This window comes from Anolis sagrei, chromosome 1 (assembly GCF_037176765.1).
Source record: "Anolis sagrei isolate rAnoSag1 chromosome 1, rAnoSag1.mat, whole genome shotgun sequence".
NCBI lineage: Eukaryota > Metazoa > Chordata > Lepidosauria > Squamata > Dactyloidae > Anolis > Anolis sagrei.
Genome location: NC_090021.1, coordinates 20,771,536 through 20,791,077, shown reverse-complemented (window position 1 = coordinate 20,791,077; position 19,542 = coordinate 20,771,536). Strand labels below are relative to the sequence as shown.

The following is a 19,542-nucleotide window of genomic DNA, read 5'->3' as shown; positions in this document are numbered from 1 at the left end:
GAAACATCAGGAGAGAATGCTTCTGGAACATGGCCTTACAGACCGAAAAACTTACAACAACCCAGTCACTCTGGCCATAAAAACCTTCGACAATAAGTAGTAAAATACCAGAAACATTAATCACTTGACCTTGCAATGGGGATCCTCCTTTCTGTCAGTTTATTGTGTTATTTGATTTTTTTTCACTCAGTCTAAACCAGTGGTTCCCAGCCTTTTTTTTTGACCAGGGACCACTCTCCAACATTATTATTAATAATAAATAATAATAAAATTTTATTTTATTACCTATCTCCCCACCCTATCTCCCCAAAGATACTCAGGGCAGTTTCCAATATGTAAAGCAAATATTCAGTTGCCAAAAAGAAACCATACAGACTATTACATCAATATAAACATATTCAACAATATAACACAATCTAATTAAACTTAGAAGATTATTGCAGATGCAGACTGCAGCCAAGAAATCAGAAGACATGTAATTCTTGGGAACAGAGCAATGACCAATCTCGATAAAATAATTAAGAGTAGAGACATCACACTGGCAACGAAGATCTGCATAGTTAAAACAATGGTATTCCTCGTTGTAACCTATGGATGCGAGAGCTGAGCAAAGGAAGCTTTTGAACTGTATTACTGGAGGAAAATTCTGAGAGTGCCTTGGACCACCTTGGACCACAAGAAGATCAAACCAGTCCATACTCCAGGAAATAATGCCCGGCTGCTTACTGGAGGGAAGGATATTAGAGGCAAAGATGAAGTACTTTGTCCACATCATGAGAAGACAGGAAAGCTTGGAGAAGACAATAATGCTGGGGGAAATGGAAGGAAAAAGGAAGAGGGGCCAACCAAGAGCAAGATGGATGGATGGTATTCTTGAAGTGACAGTCGGGCTTTATTTCCAGAACTATGGACTGGTTGGATCTTCTTGCGGTCCAAGGCACTCTCAAAAACGTAAAATACAAAACTTTCTACTAAAACACACTAAAGATATAAATATTAAAATATACATGCAGTCCTCACGTTATGAACAAGAGAGGTTCTGTAGGTTTGTTCTTAGGTTGAATTTATTTTTAATTAAGAACAGATATTTTTAACTGTAACTCCAAAAGGGTTACGAATCAGTCAACTTTAGATTCGGTTTTGTTATTTGGGGTGCTGATTCAGAAAATGGCATTAGATAGCCCTCATCAGCTCTAGTTTCTGATACAGAACGTACACCGTCCAGTAATCGTCACCTGCTCGCCCACAGAAAACCGTATTTAACCACCTAGAGCTGATGTGGTCTATCCAATGCAATTTTCTGAATCAGCAGCCCAAATAACCCCAGTAACAGGCCTAAAAAGGAAGACACCAAGGTGCCCCCCACTTCCAGGTGACACATGGAATGGCTCTGCTCGGGGAGAGAGGAGGAGGACAAGCAGCAGTCAGGAAGTTTGTTGTCATGCCTTTTGTGGGTAGTCAACCTCTCCCCTCCCAACATCCCCATCGCCATGGGGTTTCATGAGACCAGTCGCTCTTGTTGCAACGGTGTAGTAACGGTGAGGCCACAGACCGTATTTTAGTTCTTGGGGAATACTGGTGGCCCACGGACCACAGGTTTGGAACCACTGGTCTAAACACAAAAGGTAGGTTCATGAGGCAGGGAAGGCTAAAGACCTTGTAAAACTTACTTACTTAGGCGATCCCTCGTTGTCCGAGTAGGATTGTCATCCAAGATCGGTGTACTGGTGGTGGGTCTGTAGGTGACTGTGAAGCCCTGTTCTTGATCTGCATGTTCTCCCGCAGTGAGGACATTGGTTTCCAGATGGAAGGCAGTCCCGGTTGGGGTTGGCTTGACGCACCTTCCTCTTGGCACGTTTCTCTATTTCGCCCTCCATTTGTGCCTTTTTGAAGTTCTACAGCACTGCTGGTCACAGCAGTCCTCTAGTTGAAGCGCTCAAGGGCCAGGGCTTCTCAGTTCTCAGTGTCAATGCCAGAGTTTTTAAGGTTGGCTTTGAGTTCAAAAGCTACAACTGCCATGATTCCATAGCATTGTAAAACTACAACTCCCATGATTCAATAGTATTGAGCCATGACAATCAGTGTGTTATCAAACTGGATTAATTCTACAACGTAGAAGGAACCAGTCTCTGAAGAGAGGCACATTGGTGTGTCTGCTGCCTTCGCATACTTTCTGTGACTCTTGCGGATCGACAGTTTTGCTTTCAGGTGCGTGAACACTTTGCGTCCAAAGACCAAAACAGATATATTCAGGTTCGTCAAATGCACCCACGTTTCCTATGTTTTGTGTGCTTTTTCGAACACAGGAGTGTGACACGTGGGCAGAATGCCTCATTTACAGTGTTGAGCAAGATGCTCATCAATCAAAAATCTTACTCAGTTTGTTGAAATCTGCCTGAACTTGTTTCTAGTACTGCCTTTTGGCAGCTTTCTCTCTTTCCTTCTTTCTTTCTCTACTTCCATTCATTCATTCATATATATAATACTAGCGGTCCCCTGCCACGCTTTGCTATGGCCCAGTCTGGTGATCTGGAAAATAAAATAATGAGAAAGTGTTGGTTTCTAATATAAGTAATGTCTCTCTGCTTGTGGGTAAACAGTATTTCTTGTTGTTTCTTTGCCAGTGTTGATGGGCATATTGTCTGGTTTGCCTACTCTGGAACATGCAAGATATCGTTGTCCTTCTTTAGGGGTCCCTTTCAAATCTTTGATTCTGCATCTGTCATATACATATATGTGTGTGTGAATGGCTGGATGGCTCTTTGTCAGGAGGGCTTTGATTATGTTTTCTTGCCCTGATGAAGGGAGTTGGACTGGATGGCTTTAAAGCAGCATTTCTGAACCTGGAAAGTCAAGACCCCAGGGGGGTCACCAGAAGGGTCTCCCAAGACCACCAGAAAACACAATATTTTCTGTTGGTCATGGCGTTCTGTGTGGGATGTTTGGCCCAATTCCATCGTTGGTGGGGTTCAGAATGCTCTTTTATTGTAGGTGAACTATACATCCTAGTAACTACAACTCCTAAATGTCAAGCTCTATTTCCCCCCAAACTCCATCTGTGTTCACATTTGGGCATATTGAGAATTCGTGCCGAGTTTGGTCCAGATCCATCATTGTTTGAGTCCACAGTGCTCTCTGGATGTAGGTGAACTACAACTCCAAAACCAAAGGACACTGCCCACCAAACCCTTCCAGTATATTCTGTTGATCATGGGAGAACTGTGTGCCAAGTTTGGTTCAATTCCATCATTGGTGGAGTTCAGAATACTCTTTGATTGTAGGTGAACTATAAATCCCAGCAACTACAACTCCCAAATGACAAAATAATTTTTTTTGAGTGAAAGACATACATTGGGTTGTTAGGTGTCTTGTGTCCAAATTTGGTGTCAATTCGTCCAGTGGTTTTTGAGTTTTGTTAATCCCACAAACAAACATTACATTTTTATTTGTATAGATTTTTCCCTTTGAAATGAAAAGGATGAAATGAAACAAAAGAGAAGGAAATAATATCACGCTTGGGAAAGAACAGTCTTTCTTCATTGGTTAAGAAATATGTGGTATTGTCTCTGTTCCTCAAAGTTTATGTCTCAGAGCTAGAAAAGCAATTTTTTTGGACTGCAAGTGGCGGAGTCCTTTAACCAACGTGACTATTTGGGGATTCTGGGAGCTGTGATCCAACAAAGTGATTTTTCAAAACTCATATTAGTTTGGCATAAGATATTTGGCAGAGAGAGAAGGGTCTCAAGGTTGAGTCATCCTTTTTTCTCCTTGACATAAAAACGAAACTGCAAGGCAACCCGTGAGTCATGGCTTTGCATATCCTGATGTTTTCTTTTCTTGGACAAAGGTTTGTATAGTATTTGTACTGACGTCAGGGAGCATGACACTCATGTATTTATTGGGGATTTCTGTGTAGGAAACTGGAGAGAGGAGTGTAGCTCTTCCCATGTGAAATACACAATTTCCCAAAAGTAATATGAGCAAACTTTTAGAAAGTTATATATTTTTTTAAAAATTAGTGTTGGATATAGATCAGATCAGACATGGGCAAACTTGGGCCCTCCTGGTGTTTTGGACTTCAACTCCCACAATTCCTAACAGCCGGTAGGCTGTTAGGAATTGTGGGAGTTGAAGTCCAAAACACCCGGAGGTCCCAAGCTTGCCCATTTCTGGACTAGATCCTGGATTGGATTCACTGCCACACTTAACACAAGAGCCTCCAGCCATCACTGGATGACAACTCCCATAATCCCCAGCTAGTGCTTAAACCGGTTGAGGGCATGTCTAGAAGTTGTAATCCAAAAGAGAACTTTTCCAAGTACGACTTTGCTCTGATAATATAGGTATGGACCAATGAATACATGCAAGCATATTGCAACATGGACATTTTCCAAACGGTACTGTTTCAGGCTGTAGTCAATGGAGTTCAGAGTTCACTCCCTTTCATTGAGAGTGTTTCCCCCCCTTTAATTAATAAATTAATTAATTTACAGTTTTTTATTCTGCCCTTCACACCCCGAAGGGGACTCAGAGCGGGTCACAGAACACATAAAGGTAAAGGTTTTCCCCTGACATTAAGTCTAGTCATGTCTGCCTCTGGGGTGTGGTGCTCATCTCCATTTCTAAGCCGAAGAGTTGGCGTTGTCTGTAGACACCTCCAAGGTCATGTGGCTGGCGGACTGCATGGAGCGCCGTTACCTTCCTACTGGAGCAGTACCAATGATCTATTCACATTTGCATGTTTTCGAACTGCTAGGTTGGCAGAAACTGGGGCTAACAGCAGGAGCTCACTCCACCTACGACCTTTTGGTAAGCAAGTTCAGCAGCTCAGTGGTTTAACCCATTGCGCCACCAGAGCAGAGAATTATAGTTTGTGTTGTTAAAGTGTGAAGTATGGAACCCTGTGCAGATGGTCGGTCAATGCAACTTAAGCAACGTACAGTCATTGAATTCTTGACAGCAGAAGGTGTCACCCCAAAGGAGATTCATCAGAGAATGCAAGCTGTTTATGGTGATTGTGTTGATGTGAATACTGTGCGTTGTTGGGCAAGTAAGTTTAAAGATGTTGAGGTGGGAACATCTGACTTGCGTGACAAACAAAGAGTTGGACGTCCTGTGACAGCAACCACCGTGTTTCACAAGCAAAAGGTTGACAGATTGATTCAGGAGCGAACCAAAACAGTTGTATTGCATTAAAAACAAACAAACAAAACACAAAGTTTGCAGACTTGATATTCTATTAAATGTCCTTTGACCAGTATCTGGCCACTTGGAGTGCCTCTGGTGTTTCTGCAAGAAGGTCCTCCATTGTGCATGTGGCAGGGCTCAGGTTGCATTGCAGCAGGTGGTCAGTGGCTTGCTCGTCTCCACACTTGCATGTCGTGGATTCCACTTTGTAGCCCCATTTCTTAAGATTGGCTCTGCATCTCATGGTGCCAGAGCGCAGTCTGTTCAGCGCCTTCCAAGTCGCCCAGTTTTCTGTGTGTCCAGGAGAGAGTCTCGCATTTACTATCAGCCATTGATTGAGGTTCTGGGTTTGAGCCTGCCACTTTTGGACTCTTGCTTGCTGGGGTGTTCCAGCAAGTGTCTCTGTAGATCTTAGAAAACTATAGTTGTAGTTAAAGCGCACATTCTAAGGATTATTTCTGCATTTGATTTATTAAAATATTCCCATCCAAACCCAAGTAACGAAGGTGGAGGCATTACTTTTCATTCAACCCTTGTTGATGAACCCGAAGTCGAAATTGTTGGACCAGGTGAACCTACTGCCTGACGTATATAGCGCAGCTTCTGGTATTCTTAGCATGAAGCCACTGATCCGGTGAGGAAACGGATTCATCACACCTCTCACCTAAAACGAGGAGTGAAATCCGTCAAATCGGCCCGCCTTCCCACCCCAAACCCACTCATGACATGTAAACCATGGCAACCCCACTGCCTCCGCCACCATTGGAACAGATGGCTCTCCACAATGGCACGATGCAGTTGGGTTCCCTTAGGAAAATACTTGGGGAGGGATGATGCTTAAGGGCATAAAGGAAGATTAATTAATAGAGGTATTGTTGGTGCCTGGATTGGGTTGCTCCTATTTGCACTCTGGTTGTGCTCTTTTACGGAGAGTTGCACTCAGTTCCACTAAGACCTGTATTTGAAGAAGACTGTTCATTGTATTTACATTTCTCAAAACAGAATGTAAGTTAAGCATATTCAGTTCAATTTAGTCCTAGATAAGTAGATATAGGAGTGTTATTTTGGTTTGTATTAGAACTCCAGGGATTAAGCCTCCAGCCAGGGAAACCTAACATTTGATGCTGGGCAAGTTGTACTCTCTAAAAGAGCATCTGCAAGGGTTGAATGAAAAGTAATGCCTCCACCTTCATTACTTGGGTTTGGATGGGAATATATTGCCTTCGACAATACATTCGACAATACAGTCGACACTCTGTTTCCACAACCAGCGTCTCACACTTCTCTCAACGTCTTCATCTTTAAACCTACTCGCCCAACGACGCATAGTACTCACATCAACACAATCACCATAAACAGCTTGCATTCTCTGATGAATTTCCTTTGGGGTGACATCTTCTGCTGTCAAGAATTCAATGACTGCACCTTGCTTAAGTCGCATTGACCGACCATTTGCGCAGGGTTCCATACTTCACACTTTAACAACACAACTGTTCAACGCTAAGGCTTCCCACCAGAATGGAACTGTAGAGGAGAGTCTACTGAACAAGCCAGTACCTGCCACATACCAATGCCACCATCTGTTGAGGAGTTATGAAGTTGGAGGCATTACTTTTCATTCAACCCTTGTATATTATGCATGGGCAAACTTGGGCCCTCCAGGTGTTTTGGACTTCAACTCCTACAATTCCTAACAGCCTCAGGCGCTTTTCTTTCCCCCCTCAGCCGCTTAAGCTGTGAATATAAATAGACTCTTTGCTTTCTTTTTGGGGAAATAAGGTAAAGGTTTCCCCTGATATTAAGTCAAGTCATGTCAGACTCTTTGAGGTGGTGCTCATCTCCATTCCTAAGCTGAAGAGCTGGCATTATCCATAGGAACCTCTTAGGTCATGTGGCCACATGGAGCGCTGTTACCTCCCTGCCAAAGCTGTACCTATTGATCTACTCACATTTGCATGTTTTTGAACTGCTAGGTTGGCAGAAGCTGGGGCTAACAGCAGGAGCTCCCGACACTCCCCAAATTCGATCAGCAAGTTCAGCAGCTCAGCGGTTTAACCCGCTGCGCCACCAGGGAAATTGTGTCTTTGGGAATGGTGGTCCAATATACCTGCGAGTATATTATATTACACCTCTGAGTTGACAACTTCTGTAGTGATGTGGGGAAAGATTTGGTTTGGAAATGTACCTGAATGTATTTTAAAGCTTCAAAAAAGGAAACTGGCCACTTAGCCCATTATAGAGACTGGAAAAGTTGATTTAAGGATTGCAACTCCCAGAATCCGCCAGCCAGTACTGGCGGATTCTGTACTGGTTGGGAGATTGCTGGTTGGGAGATTGCAGGATTTTTAAGATGTAAAAAATCAACTTTTCCAAATTTTAATATGGGAAAGTCAAGACTGATAGGTTGTGGATGTTGTCAGTGTTGTTGTTTATGGTATGTCCTACTTTGCTGTCTTAAATGAGACTCAACGTTGCAATGAAGCTCAAAGGTTTTGATGAGCCACGAAAAATATTTGCAATGCCAGTTGTGAAAGTGGGTGCCTTGTGATGGTTGAGAAACACATCGTTGTGGAGGAGCCATTGCAGATCATTCTTAAACTCGTGGTTCAAGAGTAGAGAAATTCCCCGGGCCCGTCTTTGTGCTCTGTGCTGCGAGCCATACAGCTGTGCATGTGCTTTTCCATCCTGGGAAAGGAGAGGCGGCTCCGCGATGTGCCAGCTTGCTTGAGCGTATGACCAAGAGGCAGGGCTTTATCCCCAAGGAGAACAGACGAGCTTCAGTTGTCTTGGATACACGGTGGTGTATGTAGCATTGTAATCAAATATAGGCCATCTGCAGCGGCGTTGGGGGATTTAAATCTGACCTCTGATCCTGGCAACGGCTCCACTAGTGAGGTGGGCAGCGTGTGTTCGCACGTGGGGCAGCGCCGGAGAACAAAGGGGAAGAGACACAAAGATCATGCTTGGCTCTTCACCTCTTGGATGTGACTAGCATGGGTGCCGGATAGGTAAGTGCGCCCAGCATTTAATGCCTGAGCAGAAGGAAACAATTCAATTTAAGTTGCTTATTTAGCCCTGCCTTCACTAATAATGCTGCATGTCTGTTGGAATATTTCTATATTGTAATTAAATTGGATGTAATGTGCTTGGGGAGAGTGGTATGTTTCAAGCTCAAATACTGGTTCAACCTACCGCACCCATTGGTGTATAACGAGACTTCTGAATATTGAGATTGCTGTTGTTGTCATTTCCGACGTATGGTAACCCCTATTGCAGAACAAGCCCTATGAGGAGCGGCTTAAAGAGCTGGGCATATTTAGCCTGAAGAAGAGAAGGAGACGTGATATAAATATGTGAGAGGAAGTCATAGGGAGGAGGTCTTGGAGTCCTCGTGGACAGCAAGTTAAATATGAGCCAACAATGTCATGTGGCGGCAAAAAAGCCAATGGGATTTTGGCCTGCATCAATAGGAGTCTAGTGTCTAGATCAGGCATCCTCAAACTGTGGCCCTCCAGCTGTTTGGGCCTCCAAATCCCAGAATCCCTGGCCAATGAACAAGCTGGCAAGGGCTTCTGGGAGTTGGAGGGCCGCAGTTTGAGGATGCCTGGTCTAGATCTAGGGAAATAATGCTCCCCCTCTATTTCGCCTTGGTTAAACCACACCTGGAATATTGTGTCCAATTCTGGGCACCACAATTGAAGAGAGATATTGACAAGCTGGAATGTGGGTGTCTAAAATGATCAAGGGTCTAGAGAACAAGCCCTATGAGGAGCGGCTTAAAGAGCTGGGCATGTTTAGCCTGAAGAAGAGAAGGCTGAGAGGAGACATGATATAAATATGTGAGAGGAAGTTATAGGGAGGAGGGAGCAAGCTTGTTTTCTCCTGCCCTGGAGACTAGGACGTGGAACAATGGCTCCAAACTACAAGAAAGGAGATTCCATCTGAACATGAGAAAGAACTTCCTGACTGTGAGAGCCGTTCAGCAGTGGAACTCTCTACCCAGGAATGTGGTGGATGCTCCTTCTTTGGAAGCTTTTAAACAGAGGCTGGATGGCCATCTGTCGGGGGTGCTTTGAATGCAATTTTTCTGCTTCTTGGCAGAATGGGGTTGGACTGGATGGCCCATGAGGTCTCTTCCAACTCTATGATTCTATGATTCTAATATTTTTTGGAGCTGAGAGTGTGCGACTTGCTGGGGGTCACCCAGTGGTTTCCAATTCTTTGCAGAGATTCAAACCTTGGCTTCCACTGGGTGACCCTGGGCAAGTCATGTTCAGCCCCAGAGAACTCAGATAGGTTTGTCAAAGTTAGGAATAATTTAAAGACACACACAGCAACAACAACAACAACAATGAGATGGCAATATTCTTGCCACTGATCTCTGTTCCTGGAGTACTTTCACATTGCACAATGATGGTTCCATTTCAGCTTTTTCCATCCTATGGGGTGCTGGGATTGGGCATTTAGAGAGAGTTCTTGAGCACTGTCAGCCAGAGATCTGTAGTACCTTGCATACTACAAACACTAGGATTCGATAGGATGTTCCCATGACGGTTTAATGGGAATTATAATGCTATATATAAATGTGTATTGTGGAAGGACACTGGTTTAAAGGTGATGAAGACTGAGGAACAGACTTGAGTTTTAGAATTTTGAGTTATGACAGCTTTGGAACAGATCCTCTCCAGCGTCATGATTTCCTAACCTATGGCTGGCTCCAGACAGGCCTCTCTCCCAGGAGAATTCGTGTTTAAAAACGCGGATTTTCCTGGAGGCCTGTCCACACCCACCCAAGAAAGCGTGCACTTTCCGGGGTATGTGTCCAGATGTTCTCTCGGGACTAGCTCGAGAGAACGTCTGGAGGCCCTGCTCCCCTCCCATGAAGCCCCCAGACCCCTTAGAAAAGTAATAAAATCTTACCTAGCCCATTACAAGCCTTGGCTGGCTCTCCCAGCACATAGAAATGATGCGCCAGGAGAGCAGGGGGATGGGGGTTGGATGATTTCCCCCCTCCCGCTCTCCTGACGCATCATTTCTATGCACTGGAAGAGCCGGCTGAGGCTTGTAATGGAGTCCGGGTAAGTTTTTATTACTTTTCTAAGGGGTCTGGGGGCTTTGGAGGAAGGGGGTGAGTATTCTCACAGTTTACCGGGTTTGTCTAGCCCACTAAACTGTGGGAATACTGTATGGTCATAACCAGTCGTTCAGAATGGTGGGGATTGTAATCCAACAACATCTGAATGGCTACATGGACCTCACAAGACTATAAGCTTGTCTACATTAGTTTAATGGCCCCAACTCAGTCGTCATGATGCATGAGGACTTCTGATGAGCATTGGGACCTTAACTCGACTTTGTTCTTCACTAAGCAAAGATGGGGATACTCCAGATTTTAGAGTATCCCCAACTTGGTTTAGTGCAGAGTAGAGTTTGCAGGAAATACTGGAGTAACCTAGGACTTTGTGACTGCCGTGATAGCTAGGTCACATCTGTTGAAGGCCAATCTGTTGCCCACATGGACATTTCTGCCATTACAAATGATGTTGCTGTCATCATTTCCCTCTGATCAGGAAGTTCTCCTACTGTTGCAGTTGTGTCTTGTTCAACCTCCTCCTTTCTAGTTGCATGGGTGCCGTATTATAACCTTAGCAGACACGATTGTGACAGCCAAGCATTTACATAAAGCTCCAAAGCAGTGGAGAGTGATGTTGGTAAACTGGAGGACAAGAAAATGGGTTAGTGGGTTCTATGTGATCTCTGTCTGGACTGGCTGGACGCCAATGCAAGGCCACAGAGAGATCAGACTAGAGATTCTGGCTACCATCAAGGTTGGTCTAAGTCCAGTCTGGAGCATAATGGCATCAGATTAAGTGACTAGATAGACATGGCCTGGGAGAAGTTGTCACTGATTGATATCCTGTTGTTTAATGGATCTTAATCCAGTTCTATCCATTCTGTATTGGGTTCCTTTGAAGTTATGTCAAAAATTAACTTTTGTGGGGCTACAGCTCCTAGTGTTCCCTATTAGCTGTATAGGTTGAGCAATTCTGGGAGTTATAGTCCAAAGGAGTAAATTTTCTAAACTAAGGCTTATTGCTGTGGGACAACATCATAGTACAGTAGGCATCCCTTTTTTGGGGCAGAGGACCCTCATAAAAGTAGAAAAGTGCAAATGAAAATGTGTGACTGTGATAATCTTCCATCAGATGTTGGACATAGAATTGCATTGGAGGGGACTGTAGGCGGAATAAAAATCATGCGTAGTTCACGTCTTTACCAATTCACACATATGCTAATCAAGGTGACAAATTGAAACATTCACACCTAGCTCCAACAGACAAGAGTTCTTTCTCCCACTCCGCAGATATATAAACCCAATTCCACTGATATATAAACCCAATTTTCCTAGTTTCCAACAAACCTCACAACCTCTGAGGATGCTTGCCACAGATGCAGGTGAAACGTCAGGAGAGAATGCTTCTAGAACATGGCCATACAGCCCGAAAAACCTACAACAACCCAATCCACACACTGTCTTTCTGGAGAAAAGATATGCCAAACAGATGATCACTAAAGAATAAGGTGCTCACTTTTGTTATGCAGAGCAACATATATACAGTCATGTGAACAGTTGTATATACAGTCATGTAAACAGTTGCACACAATGTCTTTTGAGAGAGATTCAAATGATCCTTGGGTGTCCATGTGAAGGATCTCCTTCCAGCAGCCCAGAAGCTGAAAATATATTAACTTGTGTTGACAAGCTCCTGCATAGAAAACCTAAACATGTAACTGTTGCCAAATTTCCCAGGCTCAGCTAGCATCCCGGGCATAGTCCAACCAATCAGCTTCGTGATTGTATTTTTCAGTTATCATACTCACCTGATTTGTACATGCTCCAACAAGGACCTATAAATGGCCAGAATAGGAATTTAAGTCAGACTTGTTACATCTACAGATATCAAACTATTTATCTCTTCTTCATATTACACCTGCAAACCCTTTGACCAGAAGACCTACTTGACAATTTGAAAAATCCTTCAAAATGAGGCAGCACATAATTAGGATTACTATGCAATGTTTTTTTTCCCCCTTTTTGCTTATCTGTGGTGGTGTATATCACAAAAATTATGCACTGACCTTTTTATTGTTATTGTTGGTATTATCATTATGTTAGTGTGTTCTAAGAAAGTTGTGTGTGGCCCAAGACAAAAGGTTAGGCAACCCTACTCATAAGTCACTTGGCACAGCAGAAATGAACCATACAGTTGCACCAGAGGAGCTAGAGATTCCTAGGTAGGACTGTGGATAGCCAAATCCGCAAAAGTTAAACCCAAATATGTAGAGGTCCAACTACATAACATCTTCATATTCATGTAGACTTCCCTTCTCATTCTGTTAAACCAGTTCATCTAGGAGGCAACTGCAGATTTTATCTGATGTCAATAATTACAGATCCAGCAGCCGCCCTCCTCCTCCCGGCCTGCCCCTAGTTACACTCTCATGAGCGCACACACCCTAAAAGCATTGCAACATAATGCACCGTAGTATTACATGCCAAAGGTTTAAGTGCTGGTAATGAGGGCAGAGTCCATTCGTTCGGAGGCTGATTGGAACGTGTGATGCTGAGCAAGCAGGGAGGCCCGAACACAAGCGCTCTTTGGGAACGCAGCCAGCCCTCTCTGCCTTTGGACATCCTCTGTTATCGGGTGTCCTTGCTGACTAATTTAACTCGCAGGGACAAGGAGGTGGAAGGGTCACCCAGGCCTAATGTGCAGGAATGTTCTGGGAATTCCTTCTTAGCCATGATGTGTCAGGTGGATTTCCTTTTCCTGCAATAATTCATCCAATAAGTTGTTTAAAAACACGTATCTTTGAAATTTTATGTTGTAAAATGTTGTAAAATTACAGTAAAATTACTATGCTAATAATTTAATATATTGTATGTATATATATCTAGCAGTTAAAAAACATTCAGATGTAAGTAGATCAATAGGTACTGCTCTGGTGGGATGATAACAGCACTCCTTGCAGTCATGCTGGCCACATGACCTTGGAAGTGTGTCGGACACAACTGGACTTAATGTCGGGAAAACCTTTACCTTTACTACATATCTTGTAAGCCGTTCCGAGTCCCCTTTGAGGCGAGAAGGGTGCATATAAATGGCACAAATAAATAAATAAATTGAAATCTCGGCAAGCTCTCCCGGCGCAAGGGGGGAGCCCCCCGCTCTCCTGGCGCATCATTTCTACGCATTGAGAGTGCTTGCCAGGATTCTAATGGAAGCCACGTAAGTATTTTTTTACTTACGGATCTAGGGGCTGGGGGGGGGGGGGAATGGGTATTCCCACAGTTTTACTTACGGATCTAGGGGCTTGGGGGGGGGGGGGATGGGTATTCCCACAGTTTACCGGGCTGATTTATCTTGGTAAACTGTGGGAATGGTGTCTGGACTGTAGCCCAGACACTGGAAATAGTGCATTTATCCCGCGCCTTCCAAGAAATAAATGCACTAACACAGTGGTTTTCAATCTGTGGGTCCCCAGATGTTTTGGCCTTCAACTCCCAGAAATCCTAACAGCTGGTAAACTGGCTGGGAATTCTGGGGGTTGTAGGCCAAAACACCTGGGGACTCACAGGTTGAGAACCACTGCACTAACACATTAATGTAGGACTGGCCATAATGTTGCCTGGACAGCCCCCTTTTTATTGTGGAAGTTTCCACAATTAAGGTGCTGGCTGGATGAGCCCTAGGTCTTCCATTGTGAGTCTATGGAATACCTCTAGCACCAGTGTGATGATGATGATAATGATGATTTTATTTGTTACCCACTTCTACTTGTGGCTTGAGTCAGGGTACAACACATGTAGGGTTTGCTATTATCCACGGTTTCAGGTATCCACAGGAATCTTGGGAAGTATCCTCCATGGATACTGAGATTGTATTGTAGTTACTAACAGCCATTGGATAAAACATCAGTCAAACCAAATAATTTCAGAGCTGTAATTGACCACTTCTCATTGGCAGCAAGAGCACTTGAATTCAAAGCCAGTTTGGTTGTGCTAAAAATGACATTACAGTTTTAAGGGATCACAGAACAGATATACCTCCCTGCTTTGCGGTACCTATTTACCTATTCACATTTCTGTTTTCAAAACTGCTAGGTAGGCAGAAGCTGAGCTAAAGGCCAGGAGTTCACCCTGACCAGGGTTTCGAACTGTCAAACTTTCAGTTGGCAAGATTTACTGCAGCTGGCGGTTAGCCTGCTGTGCTAAAGCCCGGTCCTACTACAATACTACACGCCCATTGTAATAGCAAATGCAGAATGAAGTTCTTAATAATAATAATAATAATAATAATAATAATAACAACAACAAAACTTTATTTATACCCCACCACCATCTCCCCAAGGGACTTGGAGCGGCTTACATGAGGCCAAACCCAACAGTACATCAATAAACAAAAGCAATAAGCAATACAATTAATATAAATCATATATAAACAATATAAACAATAGCCAATAAACAGTAACCATGCCCCGATCCATTTAGTTTTCCACAGACCTTCACAGAACTCAAGGGGGAAAAAACCAAAATATTTCTTGTTCCAAGCTTTGCAGATAATCTGATAAGGGATACTCAACCTGTATAGGATCGATATTGCATGTACTATTTTTAGACTTTTTGGTACAATCAGTAGAAATACACACAAGGTGTTAGAAACGCAGGCGATGCTGAAATGATTCCCTGCAAAGTAATTGTCAATTGTCCAGCATCAGCATTTCTGTGCAGCCAGGAACGGGAATCTTGGAAGCGAAAAGCAATGATAGGAAGCCTAGTTTGAAATCCTAACACCTTGCTGGGGGATTGTGAGCATCTTTGTGAATGTCACCCATCCATCACCTCAATTCCCCATCATCAGGTATATGTTGAAAAAAAAAGAAATAAATATCGTAACCTTCTGCACAAGATACCTTTTTGTTTTGAGGATAAAAAGGCTTGTAAACCACTGTGTACTGTGCTGCATATCAGCTGCAGGCATCAAGGAATCACGATGCCATTGCTATAGAAACCTTGACTTGATTAGATGTCATAACTCCTTTTGATTCACATTGATATGCTGTGGGTTCCTGCTGTGAAATGAAACATTCATCCCCTCTCTCTCTTTCAGACACACACACACACACACACTATATATGTTCAGTTGCCTTATAGCTTACCAAATGTCTTTGATGCAGAATTTAATTAAGGTAGTTACAGGAAAGAACAAAGCGGAGCCTCGGTTTTGTTGTCGTTATTGGACCTTAATCTACAAGTTTAACACATTTGTGGTAAAGTGTTTGCGATGTGTTTTTAATTTAGGGAAACAGTGTCTATCTCGTAGCTTATCTCCCTCTAGGGAGAAGAAGATACTCCCAGCCTACACAAGGGCCTTACCGTCGGGCAAGTCACACCGTCCTTTGTTGGATTTGAACAATATTGAGCTTTTTTTTGTCATGTCAGGAGGGACCTGAGAAACTGCAAGTCGCTTCTGGTGTGAGAGAATTGGCCGTCTGCAAGGACGTTGCCCAGGGGACGCCCGGATGATTTGATGTTTTATCATCCTTGTGGGAGGCTTCTCTCATGTCCCCGCATGGGGAGCTGGAGCTGATAGAGGGAGCTCATCCGCCTCTCCCCGGATTTGAACCTGCGACCTGTCGGTCTTCAGTCTTGCCGGCACAGGGGTTCAACCCACTGCGCCACCAGGGGCTCCTTTTATTGAGCTCAACTAGCCAAAGTTAATTGTGCATTAAATAAATAAATAATTAATTGTGTACTGAGCCCCCGGTGGCGCAGTGGGTTAAAGCGCTGAGCTGCCGAGCTTGTTGACCGAAAGGTCGCAGGTTCAAATCCGGGCAGCGGCGTGAGCTCCTGCTGTCAGCCCCAGCTTCTGCCAACCTAGCAGTTCAAAAACATGCAAATCTGAGTAGATCAATAGGTACTGCTCCGGCGGGAAGGTAAGGTCACTCCATGAAGTCATGGAGGTGTCTACGGACAACGCCGGCTCTTTGGCTTAGAAATGGAGATGAGCACCACACCCCAGAGTCTGACACAACTGGACCATGTCAGGGGAAAACCTTTATTTACCTTTAATTATGTACTAGTCATTTAGTGTTTACGTGTGGCCCATCTAGCTTTCCTCACCATCTTCCCTCCTATGTCTTTATAGCACTGAGAATACTAGTGTTGTACACCAGAGCAGGAACATATCTGATCTTAAGCACCACACCCGCTTGATAAAATCAGCAAGCAGTTTATTGTAGGATAAGAAGGCAAAACAGTTAAATTAGCAAAAACAGTAAAGTTCCAAAACATAGAATAATCCATAAGCTTCAAGGAGAAACAAGATCCATAAGTATATAAAATCTATGAAACAAGGCACAGTAATCCATGAAACATGATAGCAGGAAAAATCCAATCTACAAATGTGGATCTTGGCAAAAACTTGGTATTTGAAACTAAGAGCATTTAAAAGCAAGACCGTCATGAAATTCCCACATTGATCTGACTGAGGCAGCTCTTTCCCCATTAATCAATATAAAGCTTTTCCAGATCCCAAAACTGAAAGGAAAGCATTTCTCTTGACCTTACCACCAGATAAAGGTTGTTTATTTCTCTTTTCCTGAAAATGAACTGATCGTCTTTGCCATTGAACACTCTGTCTTTGTTTACAAAAGTTTTGCTTTCTATCTATACTCTCATTATCTTTACTCTCATTAACTTCTGCACCTAACAAATCATCTTCAGATAGTTGTTCTAAGAAAGACTGTGAAGAGCCTTTCTCAAGAATGTGACCTTGTGAATCTTCCTGAGACAGCCCGGGCCTCTTGTCTGAGCTTAACTCAGGCCCATGCCAACCCTCATTCCCATTGCCAACAGGCCCAGACCCACCATCAGGAACATCATCCCCATTTCCATCATGAACATCAGACACAATCACAGGCTGAACAGGCTGACATACAACAACTAGATGCAAAGAGTATTTATTTATTTATTTACAGTATTTATATTCCACTCTTCTCACCCCGAAGGGAACTCAGAGTGGATCACAGAACACATATATGACAAACATTCAATATACACTGACAGGAGAAGACACAGTACACAGATAGAGGTATATAAGCTTTTCCCATCTTCGACATCTTGGAGTTGTGCTTGATTCCTGCCACAGAGGGTGCTGTTGCTCCATCCTCCATGTCGAAGAATCCTGTTCACATAGTTCCTCCTTTTCTGATTGAATCGATGGCATTTTTTCTGATATTTCCTTATGGTGCTATTAAAATACCTCCCTGCTTTAAGCAGTACCTATTTATCTACTCACAGCTGTTTTCGACTTGATAGGTGGGCAGTGAGTGGGCCGAAGGTTGGGCGCTCACCCTGACCCGGGCTTTGAACTGCCAATCTTTTGATTGGCAAAATTTATTGCAGCTGGTGGTTAATTCATTTAGGATTAATGCTCCCAATCCTTACTTAGTTACAGTAGTGAAGGCTATTACGGGATTTGGTGACTCATTATCATTTTTTAAAATTATGTGCCTTTTAAACACCAATGACTTTTCATTGGTTCAGCTTTGATCATTTTTATGTGGGCGATGTTTCCACCTATTGATCTCCTTTATATTTGTTGTAATCCTGGAGTACTTTGCTTCCACTTCAAAACAGTAATTCAGTTGCAATGCAAAAACTACTTGGGACATTTACCCGTATATACTCAAGTATAAGCCGACCCAAATATAAGTTGAGGTACCTAATTTTACCACAAAAAACTGGGAAAACGTATTGACTTGAGTATAAGCCGAGGGGGGAAATACAGCAGCTACTAGTTAATTTTAAAAGAAAAATATATAACCAATAAAATTACATTAATTGAGGCATCAGTAGGTTAAATGCTTTCAAATATTTACATAAAAATGTAATTTAAGATAAGGCTGTCCAACTCTGATTAAGTCATTATTCTAACCCTCTTCAGTGTCAATGTGCTTTCATATAATAATAAATAGAGTAAAATAATAAATCTATATTAAAATGTAATATTCGTTTGTGGGATTAACATAACTCAAAAACCACTGGACAAATTGACCCCACATAATTGGCACAATACACGTATCAGGCCAACAAGTGACCATCACTCATAAAAACACTGAAAAACATAGCAGAAGAGACTTAAAAAGTCAAAAAATATATAATACATTACAATGCGTGCGCAAAACCACACACACACACATACATATATGCAAACACACATATATACACATATACACAAATATATACACACACACACACACACAAAACACATATACACAGACTGGGCCACAGCAACACGTGGCAGGGGACAGCTAGTGTAATAATAAAAATAATAATAAATAGAGTAAAATAATATATGTAATAATAATAATAAATAGAGAAAAATAATACATGTAATAGTAGTAATAGAGTAAATTAATACATGTAATAACAATAATAAATAGAGAAAAATAATAAATATAATAATAATATAAAATTGTGTAAAATAATAAATGTAATAATAATAGAATAAAATAATATAAATGTAATAATAATAATAAAGTAAAATAATAAATGCTATAAAAATAATACTAACAGAGTAAAATAAGAAATAATCTTGACTAGAGTATAAGCCAACGGGCTTTTCAGCCTAAAAAAAGGGCTGAAAACTTGGCTTATACTCCAGTATATATGGTAGGTTTTACATCTGTGGGAATCGTTGGAGCACAAGCCAATGTGAACCTTTCTCAACCAGATTAGCTCCAGGGCACATGTAATAATCCTGCAGGTTTCACCCCCCCCCCCCCCCTGTTTTCATTTCAGAGTCTACCTGGCTTTGAGGAAGAGAGAGAGATTTACAGCAAGCCATGAACCATTTGAATCTTGTCCAGTTGCTCTGAAGATGCTTTGTCAGCTTTTACCCTTAAACATCCCAAGTAGGGGCATGTTGTCATTAAATAGCAAACAAATCCACAGACTTGAAAAATGGTAGTCAATGAATCTTGCATTTTTTGTATTGCTTCCTTGTGACAAAATCAAAGGAGTTTACAATGCATTTTTGCAATAAAAAGCCACCTGGTTAGAAATCATAGGCTCAGATTTAGGCACCTCTGAAGTGGGAGAGTTTTAGCATTGTTTGAAAGTTAACCTATATTAATTAATAATGGCAGGTTGGGAGATTTCTGTTTCTCCTGAGCCGCAGACTGCAAACTATGCCACTGTTGCAGATCAGCAAGCTCAGGTATGAATGGGAAAAACTGAACAAATGCAATGCTAATGGTACAAGCTTTTATTTACACTACATCATAACA

General features: G+C 42.5%; 1 protein-coding gene across 2 annotated transcripts in view; it reads left to right on the top strand.

Annotated features, from left to right (window-relative positions):
• The window catches only part of FOXN2 (forkhead box N2), a 64,027-nt gene that overhangs the window by 11,909 nt on the left and 32,576 nt on the right, over nt 1-19,542 (top strand). The window contains exon 1 of one of the 2 annotated variants that reach the window (XM_067463161.1): nt 8,091-8,195. The exons of the other annotated variant lie outside the window; for it this stretch is intronic. The gene's annotated coding sequence lies outside the window, so the exon portion shown is untranslated. Of the gene's footprint in view, nt 1-8,090; nt 8,196-19,542 lie in introns of those variants that run through there. 2 annotated transcript variants of the gene reach the window in all.